Here is a 17,028-nt window from a genome sequence, read left to right as displayed (position 1 = left end):
AACTATGGAAACCTCTAGAATAAAATGTAAGAGGAAAATCTATGTAATTTGGGGGTTTGGTGATGAGTTTTCAGATATAATACTGAAAGCACAATCCATGAAAAATAATTTGATAAGTAGATTTCATTAAAATTTCATAGGTCACTGTGCAAAAGACACCACTAAGAAAACAAAAAGCCACAGGGAGGAAATATTTGCAGAAAACATATCTAATTAAAGACTTTTCTCTAAAAAATGCAAAAAATGTTATAACACAACAGTAAGAAAGAACCACATTAAAAAAATAGGCAAAAATCTGAACACACACCTCACCAAAGAAAATATACAGACAGCAAGTAAGTGTTGCAGGATCTTTGGGGCATCGATTTTCTGGCCACAAACCTCTGTGGCTGGTGGCACCTTTGTCCAAGCTCTTGTCTTGCATCCAGGAGGAATGAGGTAAGCAGACAAGTGGAGGGTGAACAAGACAAAGAGGAGCTTTATTGAGTGTTAGAACAGCTCAGAGCGAACCCACAGTGGGTAGCTCCACTGTGTAGGCAGGTCGTCCTGTCGAGTGTTCAGCTCTCAGTAGAGAGGAGGCCCTGGAGAGGGTAGCTCCTCTCTGCAGCGGGTTGTACCATCCTCTGCTCTGCTCGGGATGTGCCTGGGGCTGTTGTGGTCTTCAGAGGAGGAAGCGTGTGCTAATTGTTCCATGGGCAGCCATGGAGTGGGGCCAGGAAAAAGCACAACGAGTTCCCCCTCTAGTCTGCAGGACTAGCAGCACAGCCCCCAGGTTTCAGGGCTGCCTTGGCCTGAAGTGGGGCTTCACTGGGGACACACCCACTTCCACCCAGAAGCCTGCCTACCTCCTACAGCCGTTCATCATGCCCACACTGCTGGCACCAAGGGGTACCTTCAGGCCATCACAAAGCCACCCTCCACCTGCCCCTCAGCTTCCCCACTCAAGCTCCTCAGTGCTCAAATTCCAGAGGGGACCCAGGTGGTAGGGGGCTGGCATGTCAGTAGTGCCCCAAGAGTGCACACCCAGCAGGGCTGTGACAGCGCCCAGGTTCAGCACCATCCCTGCTCTGAGATCCGAGCAAGTGCCCTTGAGAAGCCAGGCAGTGAGAGCTTTGTACCCATTGATCAATCTCTCCCCATCCTCCTGCCTCACTATGATGACTATAACTAACAATAATGTATTGCATATTTCAAAACAGCTAGGAGAGAGCCTTTTGAATGTTCTCATCAAAAATAAATCATACATGTTTAGGATGATAGATATGCTAATTATCTTGATTTAATCATTAAACATTGTATATAGACATATATTGAAATATGTTGTACCACATATATATGTATAAATTATTATGTCAATCATAAAAAAAGGAAAACCAAAATAAACTACATATGCATTTAATCTTGTTAGTAAAGTTATCCCCAAGAGAATACAGGTTAAAAGTTTGGATATTGCTATATATACATTCTAGAATCGCATAATTTTGTAAATGGGATAACTAATAGTGGAAGCTAGATTTCTCACTGTTGGGAAGGTATCAGATAAGCAAAAGAAGAAGGTAAAATGATTAGTGTGGTAATGTATTGGAGTTGGACATCATTATGAGCTCATGTTTAGCTAAATAGGGCTATAGATTATTGTTTACAGAAGTATTTATAAATATGTGTATATACATGACAGTATACACACATATGTTTCCTTCCTCTGTCAACTGAGAGGGTCTAGAAGCAATAATATCCCAGTATCAATGAGTACACATAGCACTCAGATCTTTGTTTCTTATTCTCCAATAAATGAAACCAAGGCTCCTTGGAGAATGAGCTGATTCTAGTACTCAGATAGGAATTATAACGATCTGCCTGTAGTCACAGAAATTAATGAAGATGTCCCCCCAAAGAAAAGACAATTATGGTGCTGTGCCAAAGGGACACAAGGCAACTGAAAGAACTTCCAGTTGGCAAAACGTGAACAACAAAATTTAATATTGGATTATAATCCAAAGTATAAAATAAATATCCATGAGTTCATATTGGTAAAAATAAATGAATAAATAAATGGGGAAGAATAAACAAATCTCTCATACAGAATAATTCTAAATATTTTATGTTGCTTATTCTGCCCTCATGAATCTTGTAGACAACTCTCCACTCCTTGAGTGTAGACTGTGCACCGTGACTTACTTCCAAAGGGCTAAGTATGAAAAAAAGAAACAAAACAGTAATTTTACCATGGAAAAACTTAAACACTACATCAGCCAGGTGACCAAAGTTTACATTAACAATAATAAACCATGCTGATAGTGTACACCCTTGATATGCTATGATGAAAATAGCTATTCATGATAAAGACATCAGAAAACTTCCAGTGAGGGACCTTCTACAAAATATTGGACCAATACTCCTTAAAATTATCAAGCTCATCAAAACCAAGAGAAGTCGGAGAAACTGCCATAGTCAAAAGAAGCCTAAGAAAACATGACTAATAATATAATGTGGTATCCTGGATGGGATCCTAAAACAACAACAAAAACATGAAGTAAACAAAGAAAAAATTAATAAAGTATAAATTTTAATAATAATTTATCAATAATTTTTATTAATTGTAACAAGTATACTACAGATTTTAATGGCTGAAATTAAGTTGATCTATATGGAACTCTATACCATCTTCAGACATTTTCTGTGTCTAAAATTGTACTAAAAGTTTATCTAAAAATGAAAGCACTCCTTTCAATACACCTGTAGAAACAACCAAAACAAAGACCCAAAATTCAATAGCCTTAAATAAGTTTATGTCAAAACTGGAAATATTGGTCATATATGACCTAAACATTTTATTGGAGAAGTTAGTATAACAGCTTCGTAAACTAGGGCAGTGGCAGTAAGAAATTAATAAAGATGGAAGCTCAAAGTAATTTATAATGAAGCCAAGAAAAGTAGACATGATCAATAAATTCAAAAATTGTTTCTTCGAACTGACTAATGAAATAGGAAAAACAAACTTTTGAAAATTCTTCACAAGGGAAAAATGAACATAAGTATAATTAAAGTGATTATAGATGGGTATAAGAATGAAACAACATATGAAAAACATCCTAAAAGTTTTAAAAGAGTATCGGCAACTTAACTCTGCTGCTTCTTTGTTGAATTTCTCTACGAATGTTCTATCTGTCCATCACTGATGGTGGGGTGTTATAGTTGTCTACTACTATTGTATTGCAGTTTCTCTTTCTCTTTAGACTTATTAATGTTTGCTTTATATACTTGGAAGCTCTGGTGTTAGGTGCATTAATATTTATAATTGCTATATCCCCTTGCTGAATTGACCCTTTTATCACTCTAAACTTATCTTCTTTGTCTCTTTTGGCAATCTTAGATTTGTATTCCATATTATCTTATGTAAGTATAGGTACTCCTACTCTTTTTTTTTTCATTTGCATGGAATACTTTTTCTACCCCCTCACTTTTAGTCTATGTGTGTCAATACAGGTGAAGCAAATTTCTTGGAGACACAGACTGAAAGTGAAGACAAAACGTGCCAAAATTCTATGTGATACAGCAAAAGCACTACTAAGAGGAAAGTTTATAAAAATAAACCCTATACAAAAAAGTAGCAAGACTTCAAATAAAAAACCTAACAATGTATTTTGAAGAACTAGAAAAGCAAGAACATACTAAACCAAAATTAGTTACAGGAAAAAAAATACAGTTCAAAACAGAAATAAATGAAATTGAGATCATAATACTACAGAAGATCAGGGAAATAATAAGTTGTTTATTTGAAAATAAAAACAAAATTGATAAACCTTGAGCTACACTAAGAGACAAAGACGACCCCAATAAATAAAATTAGAAACAAAAAAGGAGACCTAACAACTGAGACCTCAGACATAAAAAGATTCATTCATTAGAGACTATATTGAACAATTATATGCCAACAAATTGGAAAATCTTGAAGAAATGGATGCATTCCTGGACACACAGTGTACCAAGATTGAACCATGAAGAAACAGAAAACCTCAACAAATCAATAAGAAGTAATGAGATTGAAGCTGTAATAAAAAAAAGTCTCCAATAAAAGGAAAGCTCAGGACTGAATAGATTCACTGTTGAATTCTACCAAATATTTAAAGAAGTAATACTAATCACGCTTAAGCTTTTCAAAAAAATTGAAGAGAGAGAATACTTTCAAATTCATTCTACAAGGTCAGCATTACCATGATATCAAACCTAGATAAGGACACAGCAACAACAGCAAAATACTAAAGGCCAATGTCACTCTTGATATAAATGCAAAAAAAATTTTAACAAAATACTAGCAAACTGAATTCAATATTACATTAAAAAGACCATTCACCACGAACAAGTCGAATTTATCCCAGGATGCAAGGATGGTTAAACATATGCAAATAAAAAATGTGATATATCACATTAAGCAGAATCAAGAAGCATGATTATTTCAATCAATGACAAAAAAGCATATGTTAAAAATTAAACATAACTTTATGATAAAAACTCTCATCCAAATGCGTATAGAAGGAACATACCTGAAGACAATATAAAGAGCATGCAAATAAGAATACAGGAAACGGAGAAGTCAAATTAGCCTTGTTCACAGATGATATGATCTTATACTTAGAAAATCCTAAAGATTATACTAAAAAACTGTTAGCAATGATAAACAAATTCAGTAAAGTTGCAGTATACAAAATCAACATTAAAAAATCTGTAGCATTTTTGTATGCCAACAGTGAAAAATCTGTAAATAAAATCAAGACAGCAATTACATTTACAATAGCTACAAGAATATAAAGTACTAACAAATCAATCTCACCAAATAAGTGAAAGATCTATACAAGGAAAACTATGAAACTCTGATGAAACAAATTAAAAAGAACACACAAAAAAGAAAAGATATTCCCTGCTCATATATTGGAAGTATTAATATTGTTAAAATGACAATCCTACCCAACGTAATTTAAGGATTCAGTGCAATCCCTCTCAAAACACCAATGAATGACATTCTTCATAAAAATAAAAAGTACTAAGTCTATATAAAACCACAAAAGACCCCAAATAACCAAAGCAATCCTAAACAAAAAAAGAACAAAGCTGAAGGCATCATATTATCTGACTTCAAAGTTTACTACAAAGCTCCATAAACAAAACAGCATAGTACTGGTATAAAAACAGACACATAGACCAATGGAACAGAATATAGAACCCAAATAAAAATCTAAGAATTTATAGCCACGCTCATCTTCAACAAAGGCACCAAGAACATAAATGGGGAATGAGCAGTCTTTTCAATAAATGGTGCTGGGAAAACTGGATAATCATATGCAGAAGGATAAAACTAGATCCCCTATTTCTCACCACACATGAAAACAAAAGCAAAGCAAATTTAAAACTAAATTGAACACCTGAAAATATGAAACTACTAGAAGAAAATATTGTGGAAACGCTCCAGGACATTGGTCTTGGTAAATATTTTTTTGTGTGTATAAGAACTCAAAAACACAGGCAACCAAGCAAAAATGGACAAATGTGACCGCACCAAGCGAAAAAGCTTCTTCACAGCAGAAGAAACCATCAACAAAGTGAAAAGACAAAGAATAGAATGGGAGAAAATATTTGCAAACTACCCATCTGACAAGATGTTAATAATCAGAATATGTAAGAAGCACAGACAGCTTAATAGCAAAAAATAAAATAATTAAAAAATGAACAAAACATCTGAACAGATATTTCTCAAAAGAAGACATACAAAAGGATAAAGTGTATATTAAAATGTTCAACATCATTAATCATCATGGAAATGCAAATCAAAACCACAGTGGGATACCATCTAAACCCAGTCAAAATGCCATTAATGAAAGACACAGGCAATAATAGATGCTGGCAAGAATGTGGAGAAAGGAGAATCCTCATACACTGTTGGTGGGAATGTAAATTAGTACAGCCACTTTGGAGAACAGTGTGAAGGCTCCTCAAAAACCTAAAACTAGAACTATCATATGATCCAGCAATTCTGCTACTGGGTATACATCAAAAAATAAAATCAGTTCGTTGAAGATAGAACTGCACTCCTGTGCTATTCAGAATAGCCAAGATATGAAAACAACCTAAGCATCAACATATGAATGGATAGAGAAGATGTGGTATACATACACAATGGAATATTATTCAGTCACATAAAAGAATAAAATCTTGTCATTTGCAGCAACATAGATGGAACTGGAGGCCATATGTTAAGTGAAATAAACCAAGCACAAGAAGTCAAATATCACATGTTCTCACTCATATGTGGCAGCTTAAAGTGGATTCATAAAGATAGAGAGCAGCATGATGATTACCAGAGACTGGGAAGAGTAGTGGGGAGAGGGAGATATAGGGAAGAAAAAAATATAAATGTATTTATTACCACTGAAATATAAACTGAAAATTATAAAGATGGTCAATTTCATATGTATATTTTACCTCAATGAAAAATAAAATTTAAAAATGTATACCATCCCTCCACAAAAAGCAAAGGTATTGGCCAGATGTTAAAAAAAAATGTATCAACCTACAACAGACCAATAAAAACACAAAGATAAGGCAAAATCGCCCTTGGAAGGATACCATATATTTCTTTCATGTGTTAATTCTGCACAATTTTAATAGTCCAAGATTACTTTCTATTTAAAATGTTACAGATGCATATATAAAATGAAATATTTTGTGATTCATTCTGTCCAAAACAAAACAGCATAAAAAGTAAAATGTGTAACTCAATTTTATGTGTGAATTTAGATGCTGTTTTAGTTCCCCTGGCTGCTGTAACCAGTTACCACAAATTTGTTGGTAGGATCACACTTCTTTCTGGGGGCTCTCAAAAAGCCCCCATGCTTTTTGTTTCCAATCTTTTTCCAGCTCCTAGAGGCTCCCTGCATTCCTTGGCTCACAGCTTCCTTCCATCTTCAAAGGCAAATGGACTGGTCAAGTCTTATATTGCATCATTCTTAAATGTGACTCTTCTGCCTCACTCTTTGACATTTAAAAGACATTTGAGATTACCGTGCCCACCCCTCAATGTTAAAGGATAACTTCTTATGTTAGATCATCTGATTAGCAATCTCAATCCCAACTACAACCTTTATTTGCTCTTGCCATGTAACCTAACATATTCACAGGTTCTAGAGGTTAGGATATGGACATGTTGGTGAGGTGGGAGAGATTATTCAGCATGCCATACAGGGCACATATTATATTTAGGAAATGTGCAAAATTGTTTACATAGTGCATTAAATGAAAGTGGGAGTTCTGGAATCAGAATTTATAGAAGTTTAGCCACTTTAGCCACTATCTCTGCAACCTTAAGTGAACACGGGATTTGTGACTTACTTTATCTGTTTGGAAAATAAGAAAAACAGCTGTGTCTAAAATATAGAATTGTTTAGAAGATTAAACAACTACTGCATAGAAATCACTTAAAGTCTGGCACATAATAAGTATTCATACTCAATATTATTCGATTTTTATTTTATTTAGTCTTCTCATAAACCAATGCAAGTAAAAATATGACTTTCATTACCAGATGAAGAAAATCAGGCTTAGAATATAATACAATAATTGTTACATAGTATAAAGTGGTGAAATGGGTTTTAGAATGCAAACAATTTCACACTTTGGATTAAACTTTTAAACTTGAAGTGAAAACATTATTTTAAGGGCTTAGGTTTTACATGCATTATATTTAAAATACATGTACAATTACCTAGCCTCTAGGAAAAATATGTGAAACCTGAGCATAGATTTTGAGATATGACCCAATATTGATTATGTTTTTAACATTATTATTTTAGTAATATAACCTTAAAATTAGAGATGGAATTATCTATCAAAAATAGAGACTGTACTTTTCAGTCACATTTGATTGTCTTAAATACTCAGATGCTTGAGTTCAGGCCAATGAAATGCAAGTGCAACTTTCAGATTGCATTCCTAAATAAAATGGACATAACCTCTACTTTCAACATTGAAACATTTTGCTCAGGAATCTTCATGGATGTATATAAACAATTGCAATATCCTAGGAATGACAGAACAAGAAGTTAGAAGACAGGGTCCCTATCTCTGGAGTATTTTCACTTGTACTATTTTGTAAGAAATAAAAACATACAACTTTTTAAAGCCACTTTTAGCTTGATATTGTTGTATCACTTGAAATTATAAACAAACTTAAACAACATTTGATCCAGAAGTAGAGTTGCTGTTACAAAGTCTCAAAAGGAATCATCAGCATGGTGTTTCTGTGTCTCAAGGACACAGATGTTGTAGACTAGAAGGTCAGTTACCCTGATTATGTAAAAGCAAACCATTTGTTACCAGATTTGTCCAATAGACTTTCTGTAATAATGGGAATCTCAGAACTTAGAATAAAGGCCAAAGGAGCCTGTAATTTAAGGGGAACCAACAGGAAAAAAATAAAATACTGGAAGTGTTGATTTCTTGTTAACATTTGCGGCAAGACAGCAGAGACAACATCATAGAAAACCTAGAGTTTCAAAGAAGAGATACCAGAGAATACAGCTTTGAAAAAGGATATTGTTTTGGCCTCAGTCTGCAATCTATTTTACCCAAATTCTGGTAATTTGAGCCTTGACAATGATGAAAAATCCAATGGTTTTTGTATACCAAACTAAAGTGTTGATAAGAGGTGACTGAAGCAGCACCTTTGGAAACAGGAGAGACTGTGGCCTCACTCATTTAAATAACTACCATGAAGAACTCTTTGGCAGGCCATGGGAAGCAGTTCAGCCACAAAATTGGGATTATGGGTATTACCATCGCACCTAAGCTTTTATTTCAGATAGCCTCAAGGTAACCTCCATGAAGGAGTGTGTAGCAAGGAATGGATAGAATGCAGTGTAAGATAAAACTTTTCATGATTAATACTTACATTTAGAATATATCCATGTCTGTGTTTCATTCATTGCACTGAATAGAAATGGATACAAGGTCCACTATGTTTCCAAAAGATTATATTTACCATAAAATTGTACCTAACCTGTAAAGGCCGTTGCTTGTTTGACACTTAAAATCACTCCCATGGCCTAGAGACTGTACTCACTGGATAGGTTTTGGAATGATATAAACTCTCAGGGTGGGCATGCACTTTACTGGCCAACTCAGATTTGCAGATAGAGAAAAATAACCAATGAAGGAGGCTCCAGCAGGCAAAGTTGGGGGCAATAAGGATGATGGACAGATGATTCTATTGGCTTTACAATGAACAGAACCAGAGGTTGTGATATGAGCTAACCCAGGAATGTTCTTTTGTTGTCCAAAGATGTCTGCAATTTTTCCAAAGATATGATAACTGATTTAGATGAGTAACCTGCCATATGTTTTCCATTATTCCCTACCCCATAAGGGAGCTGTTCCTGTAGTTACATTTCTATTTTACCATGGTATGTTGGATGAAAAGTAAGTGGAGAGAAAATAAATTTTTTCACAATAAAATGTTTTAAATTGACAAAATTTTTTATACTCATGTTATACAATGTGATGTTTTGATATATGCACACATTATAGAATAATTAAATCAAATTAATTAATATGTCAGTCACCTCACATCCTTGCCATTTTCTGTGATGAGTACATTTAAAATTTGTCAGCATTTTTCCAGTATACAGTACATTATTATTAATTATATTCACCATGCTGTAGAACTTTGTACGCTCCAACATTTCTTCATCCTGGCTTCCCCCAAACCTGGCCCCTGCTAGCCATCATTCTACCCTCTGTTTCTATGAGTTTGATTTTTGTTTTTTAGTTTTTATGTGTCAGACCACAAAGAGCTATGTCCATCCTTGCAGTTGGTCAGATAAAAAACTTGAATCATTTGTGACATCCTATTGCCTCTTCCTTCAAAATATATGGAGTCCTTATTTTCTTTCACATACTCCGATCCTCTTCCACTAGCCTAGACCAATTTATCTTTGGCCTGAATTATTTCAATAACCTTTTAACTTACCTCCCTCCTTCTACATGATCTCTATAGTCTATTTTCAATGAATCAACCATTAAATATTAAATATTGAATCAACCATGAGATATAAATAGTTAAATATGTTAAATATATTAAAAATGAATCATTTTAAATATTTGTAAGATAAGAGAATGCCATTCTTTGCTCAAATCTCCTCAGTGGCTGGCTATCCATTTCAATAACAATAAAAGTCAAAACTCTTCCAAGCATAAACAAACTGTACATGATCTGGCCTCAGTTTCCTCTTTCACTTCATTTCCAACATGATTCCTCTTTATTTACTTGGCACCAGCCCTGTTGGCTTGTTTACTATTCCTCAAAAATGCCAGATCCTCATTTCTTAGCAATGGCTGTTTCCATCCCTGGACACTCATCTCTCATATACCCACAAAGCTCAGATGTTATTGTGTTATGTATTCTCCCGATCACCGCATTACAATTCCAAATCATGCCTTCCATATATTCCAGTGATACGCTGGAGCCAAGTTGTTTAGGCTCATGATAGTTGATTGCAAATATTTTAGAAATTTCACAAGTTTGTTGACATCACATTGGTAGCTTAAAATTGATCGTATTGGAAGTATTTCCTGCATGGAAATCGGAAAACACTACAAGTAAGGAATTCTTTTACAGAGCTAGTTTTAAAATATTTACCAGCTTACTACTACCAATACCCTTTCCTTTTTCTATATTTTCATAATATTTATGAATGAAAAGACACCTTAATATACTTATTTTAGTATTTATTACTTATTGCCTGTCTCTCCTATTAGAATGTAAATATAAGTGTAGAAATCTTAATTTGGTTTACTTATGTATCTCTCCAATGTATCTGTATTTAGAAAAGTGCTGACACCTAGAAGTCACTCAACAATTCTTGTCAAATGAATGGGCCATTAACAATATAAACCCTTTAATTTTAGCTGGGAACAAGCACACCTAAAGGAAAGACTATATTTTATAGACTCTTTTGAAATTAAACATGGTCATTTGTTATCTACTGGCCAATGGGATATTACCAGAAGTGATGTGTTCAATTATTTTACTATGCTTTTATTGGGAAGACGTGAGCCTTCAAACAATTTAGAGAACAGATATGGTCATGTAGCATCTTGGACCATTCCTGTGGGGTAGCGCTGTAGAGATTTCAGTGTCAAAACATTAATTGGTCCTGGACCCCTGACGCAGTGGTGCTGCAATAATAGCCCTGGTCAGATCATGCTTACATTGTTATTTAAGAAAGAAATAAAACTCCATCTTGTTTAATCCAGTGATTCAACTGTTTTTCACATTATGGCACACTTAGAATATGCTGTTTGTATAACCTGCTGAGTCAATAGATGAAGTAATAGGCTCAGTGGTTTCACTATCAGTGGCATGTAATTGCCCCATGGCGTGACCTCTGCAATACTCTGCTTTCTGCCAGTGCTATTTGTTCTTTGCTATAGTAGCCAGACAGGTATCTTAGTTTAGAATATCATCTACGTTGTTAATTAGTTGGTTTATTTTCTCAGAATAAATGAATTGCAACCACTTTCTTTATTATAGTATAACAAAATTGGATTATAAATTAAAAGATGTAGATTTTAGTGCCAGCTCCCTTCTATGTTAGGCTATTTGTATCTATTAATTCCTTTTCAGGAATGAGTAAATAATCCTTTCAGTCTTTCCTTCCCAGGTAATCTCTACTGATTCTTTATGTTTAAGTTCAAATATTACTTCCTCAAGAAAGCCTTCCCTGAACTGTCAGTTGAGATGTTTCCCCCAATTATATGAACTTTGTGCTATTATTTTTGTCATATTGTTTAATACAGCTTTGTGTATTTATTTGTCTAATATGCGTCTATTATAGCCAAAACATGCTATGGCAAGAGAAAATATTTCTGTTTTACTCACTGCCTGGAACTTGGTTAATTTTTCAATTAACGTTTGTCAAAGAATGAATTAGAGAAATAACTTTGTACTTTTAAAACTGATTTTTTATTACAAATGGGACAAGAAAATATCTTCTATATCTAATTCAAAATGTTCATGTGAGAATTAACTGTGTCAATAGATGTTATGGTACTTTAATAATGGTGTAGAACTGCATCAATATAAAATATACACAATATAGTTAAATTACATAACAATGAATTTTGTTGCACATCACGCATTATTAGGTGATTATGCCTTCCGTGTTTTTATTTATTTCATAAAATAATTTAATTTTGCTTATTTTTATGCTCATCATAAGCATTTAACAACACTAGATAGGTTTTTTCTTTATTATTATTTTTAAAAATTAGTGTGTTATACATTACATTAATGCATAATTTTCTTTTTTATACTCAGAGCATCATTTTAGTTTGACACAGTCTTCAAGTAAGATGGAACTATTGGCCTTTTACAATTCTCCAGTGACAACTTCTACTTTTTGGTAAATAAACAATTTTGAGAATTAGTGAATGAGTCTGGAAAGTAATAATTCCCCTAAACCAGTGTTTTGGAACTAAGTATGTGTGGATATAATTCCAGATGGTGACCTTTAATTTAAAACTTTCTGGGTTTATACAATTTGAGCTCCTGAAAATTTCTGTCTACCAGCTAGCTGGTAGCAAGACACCATTACAGAGTTAAAGACAATGTAATTTCATTTATCACAGTTCCTAGGACTCATTTACACACTCTTTTATTTATCCTGTGAATCACAAATATTTCATTAATTCTTACTTTGTTACAAGCATAGTTTTAGTCACTTGATACACATCAGTGAATTATACGTAGTCCCTGTTGTAAGGTTGTTTACAATCCACTGTGGAGTACACACAATGAAAGCATAAAATGAAAAGAATACATATGATAACTGCGCAAAGTAGTAAGTGACAGGAGTAAAATTTAAAGGAAAAGAGAATAAAATTGGAGTAATGTATCTGTATCAAAGTTGGCAGCTGCATAAAGTTCTGAGTGGAGTACATTTTTGCATATATGAAATAGTAATTAAATAATGGGTAAAATATGTAAAGGAACATATGCATATAAGTTGTAAAAGGCATGATTGTGAAATGATGTAAATAAGCAGGAATGAGCAAGTTCTGTTCCTGAAGATATTGCAATTCTGGGAGCCAGATAGAAAGCGTTTCAAATAACATTGGAATTTCAACTACTTCGATAAAATAGGAGTATAGCTAGATTCATAGTATTGTTATGAGCCAAGGGTTATATGTATATAAAGACATTAACACAGTAACTTGCATAAGATAGTACCTGCTTAGTAAATAAAATCTCCCTTTCCTTTTTCCTGGGTTTGCTATAGTAGAACATATCTCATGGTGTGAATATTGAGTATTTTCCCAAGAGAAAAAATGTAAAAAATAAAAATTAAATTTCCGACTCCTCTTTCTTAATACCTTAAACATCATAAATAAATTAGAAGGAAGAAATTGTTTCTAAAACTTTGTGAAAAGAGTATTGGTTGGGAAGTAGATGATTTTTGTTTACCTAGTATTTCTATGTTTTCCCCGTGGATTCCAATTTTTTGAGTAGTACATTTAAACAATGATATATAGCCTTATTCAATCCATGAGAACATGGGTGGATAGTTTTAAATTGGTCCCAATGGAGCTAATAATAGAGACATTAGGGAATGTGTTACCAAAACACAGAGAAATCATTCCTTGGCTATAAATGTGATTCTAAGCAACTTGTTTGTATGTAACATGCTTATGTACACACATACACATATATCTAGCATATGTATGTATGTAAGCATGTGAGACACAAATAAATATATTTTAAGAAATGGTTGTTAAATTAATGATGAAATAATGTTAAATAATGAAATCTAGGGCATGGTTTTACAGTACAATTGAATGCCTTCTAAATTATATTTAGTAATTATATATATATAAAGGAATACTGAGATTATATCTGTGTGTGTCTATACATACAACTATGCATATATATGTATATATGTGTGTGTGTGTCTGTGTATGTGTAAAGATACAGGATAAAGATAACTATATATAAGGCCATACATTTGCACTATGTATGTCAAAAGATAAATATGCCAAACACTATTAATTTAGGTATATGAATATGCCTTTGCTGTTTCAGCAGAACATTAGTCAATTATCTGTTTGTTTTCAAAGTGGGTAAAATGTAGTCAAATGAGAATTTCAGCCTTTCTCAATGTCTAGTTGGAATAACCTAAAATTAAAGTGGGGATGGTGGAGATATTTTAACAAAAATTAGAAAACTGAAACCATTTTTCATTCTAATAGTGTAGGCATCTACATTCATGTTGAAATTTGTGATCAATATTTTAAAAATTCACAATGTGTAGTCATGCTTTTCTAATAGTAATAGCCTTTTCTTTTCTTTCCAGAGAAAGTAATGATTTTTCACAGAATGAAAAGAAACTTAAAAACAAAAACTTCCAGATTTAGTGCTGCAACAATGGTTTACTTTGCCAGATGTTTTCTGGTTAAGGGCTAAAGCAATCAAATAAACAGATCAGAGGACTGATGCCTCTCTGTGGAAATGCCATTGTATCCCACATAGAAAAATGTCTTGTCTGTTTCTATGATCTAAACAAGGGCTCATGATTGAGCTCTGATTAAAGAGAGAATTATATATATATCACATGAACTGTAATGAAAATTAAATATTATAAAGAAATTGTGATATATTATTTGGAAAGGAAAGAAATCCACAATCAATGGGAAACAAGCACCTTTCTTAACTGTACTGTTAAGTATGCTCATCACAGCTCAGGAGAAAGGCAGGGTTTATTAGAAACTGACAGGCATAAAAACAGAATTAGTACCAGAGTCATGCAGAGTTGATGACCTTATTATGTAGAAACTGTGTTGATTAGATATATTTGATACCTCTAATATCTTCCTTGAATTAAGGGCTAAATTAATATTAAAAAAAAGATACTAAAGATTTCAAATGAAACATTTGTAAATTAATACAGTTGTTTTAGGCCTATTTTTTCCATGTGTGAAGTCATGAAAATACATCAATTTTAATGTTAAAAACAAAGATATATAGTAAAAATTTTCCTCTCCTTAAAAGAACAAAAATTAAGTTCTCATTAAAAATGTAAAAAGACTTTTTGTAAAATCCAAGAGAGGCATTATGTCAAGTTTTTTATTGTATACTTGCACTGAATTTAATTCAGCTGTTCCAATACAAATGGAAATAAATTAATGAAAATCATTAAGAATATAATTTAAAAAAACATTATGAGAAAACCAGCAGGAAATAATATATTGATAACAAATTGTCCATACACATATTATGATGTTAATGTCACTAATGATTGCCCTATTACCCTTTATATCATCACTCTTTGTTATCTGGGGTCACTCATTTAGCCAAGAACTTGTCTCAGGCTTGAAAGTGCAAGAAGCCTTTGCTTGCATGTCTGGTGCCTAAGCCAAGATGGCTGGAACACATGTGGCTTGGCGTCTCCCTCACGAGCAGCATAATTTGACTTCTTAAATGTTGTATTATAGCTCTAATACAGCAAAAGTGAAAGTTGTCACGTGGACTTGGCCCGGAATTAGTGTACAGTTAATCTGTCACCTACTATTGTTTAAAGCAAGTCACGAGACCAGCTCAGATTCAAAAAAAGGAAATAGTAAGACTCCACTTCTTGAAGAAGGAAGTAGGAAAATTATTGATGACCATCTTTGGAGGTAATCTGCTTCACAGAGAGGCAGACCACAACACAGTTAACAAACCAAATCTTCAGTCATTTCTTATCTGACAAAGAATAAAGCCCTGCTTTTACTCAACAGAAACAACAAAATGAAATGATCAGAAAATACAAATCTGATTCCCAAACACTGCTGCTACCAACGGGGAAACCATGTTCAGTCCACACTCAAAGCTAAACGTGGCCCCAAAAAAGAAATACAAATAAAAACCCAGAATTGGAAGAAAAATACCCCAGAGAATCAGAGAGACAGCTGAAGTAAAATTATTTTGCTCCTTGCAATTTACTCTCAGAACCAAGAATATACATGCCTGGACCCAAACAGCCCATGAAGTGTACTTTTTGGGGCCACGCAGTTGAACTGGCTCCAGAAGGTGAGTCCGCTTGGACATCTTACTGTCAAGGGATCATTTTTAAAAAGTTAAAAATTCCTACACAAATAAATAGAGTGAGCATATGTCAAAGATTTATTTAAGTCATAAATGAGAAAACCAATACAATGGTAAGACTGGTTCTGGTCTTATCGTTTTTTATTACATAAATGAAAGGGCTGTATCTTAAAGAAGTTATTTGCTGAAAATCATATAGGCAATAAGTGTTACATATGGGAATAAGATCTAGGACAAAGTCTGATTTTACTATAGTCTCCCAAGTGAGATAATTCAATTTTTGAAAAGCTTATTAAATATTCGGTATGGTATTTAGCTGAAATCTTCAGAACTGTAACTTCTACTCTCTGATCCTGGTTTTTTGTCTTACAACTACACACAGTACATCTAAAAATACAATGCCCTTATTTGAAGTAATTTATGCCAATCTGAATAGCTTTTACATTTTTTTCTGAGCATTGCCTTTTATTAGCACATATTGTACTTCTACTCTACTTTCTGTAAGATACATTACATTTCTACTTTGTATTAATTCTTAGATCAGCCAAAACTGTTAGGTCTTGTTGCATGTAAGCTACTATTTAAACACAATGTGAACATTTTGCTTAGAAAAGTTTTGTGTATACATTTTTACAATTTTTCAAATGCAGATATATCTGTCAGAGTTCTTGACTAAACAAAAAGTAACTGATTCTGTTTATTTTGTTTGTTTGTTTGTTTGTTTTTTGATGGAGTTTTCTCTCTTGTGGCCCAGGCTGGAGTGCAATGGCACGATCTCAGCTCATTGCAACCTCTGCCTCCCAGGTTCAAGTGATTCTCCTGCCTCAGCCTCCTGAGTAGCTGGGATTACTGGTGCCTGCCACCATGCCCTGCTAAATTTTGTATTTTTTAGTAGAGAC

General features: G+C 33.6%; 1 pseudogene; it reads left to right on the top strand.

Annotated features, from left to right (window-relative positions):
* Window positions 1–17,028, top strand: part of LOC101152246 (mitochondrial-processing peptidase subunit alpha-like) — a 310,715-nt pseudogene that overhangs the window by 258,970 nt on the left and 34,717 nt on the right.

Source organism: Gorilla gorilla, chromosome 3, assembly GCF_029281585.2.
Source record: "Gorilla gorilla gorilla isolate KB3781 chromosome 3, NHGRI_mGorGor1-v2.1_pri, whole genome shotgun sequence".
Classification (NCBI taxonomy): Eukaryota; Metazoa; Chordata; class Mammalia; order Primates; family Hominidae; genus Gorilla; species Gorilla gorilla.
This window is presented reverse-complemented; position numbering and strand designations above follow the sequence as displayed.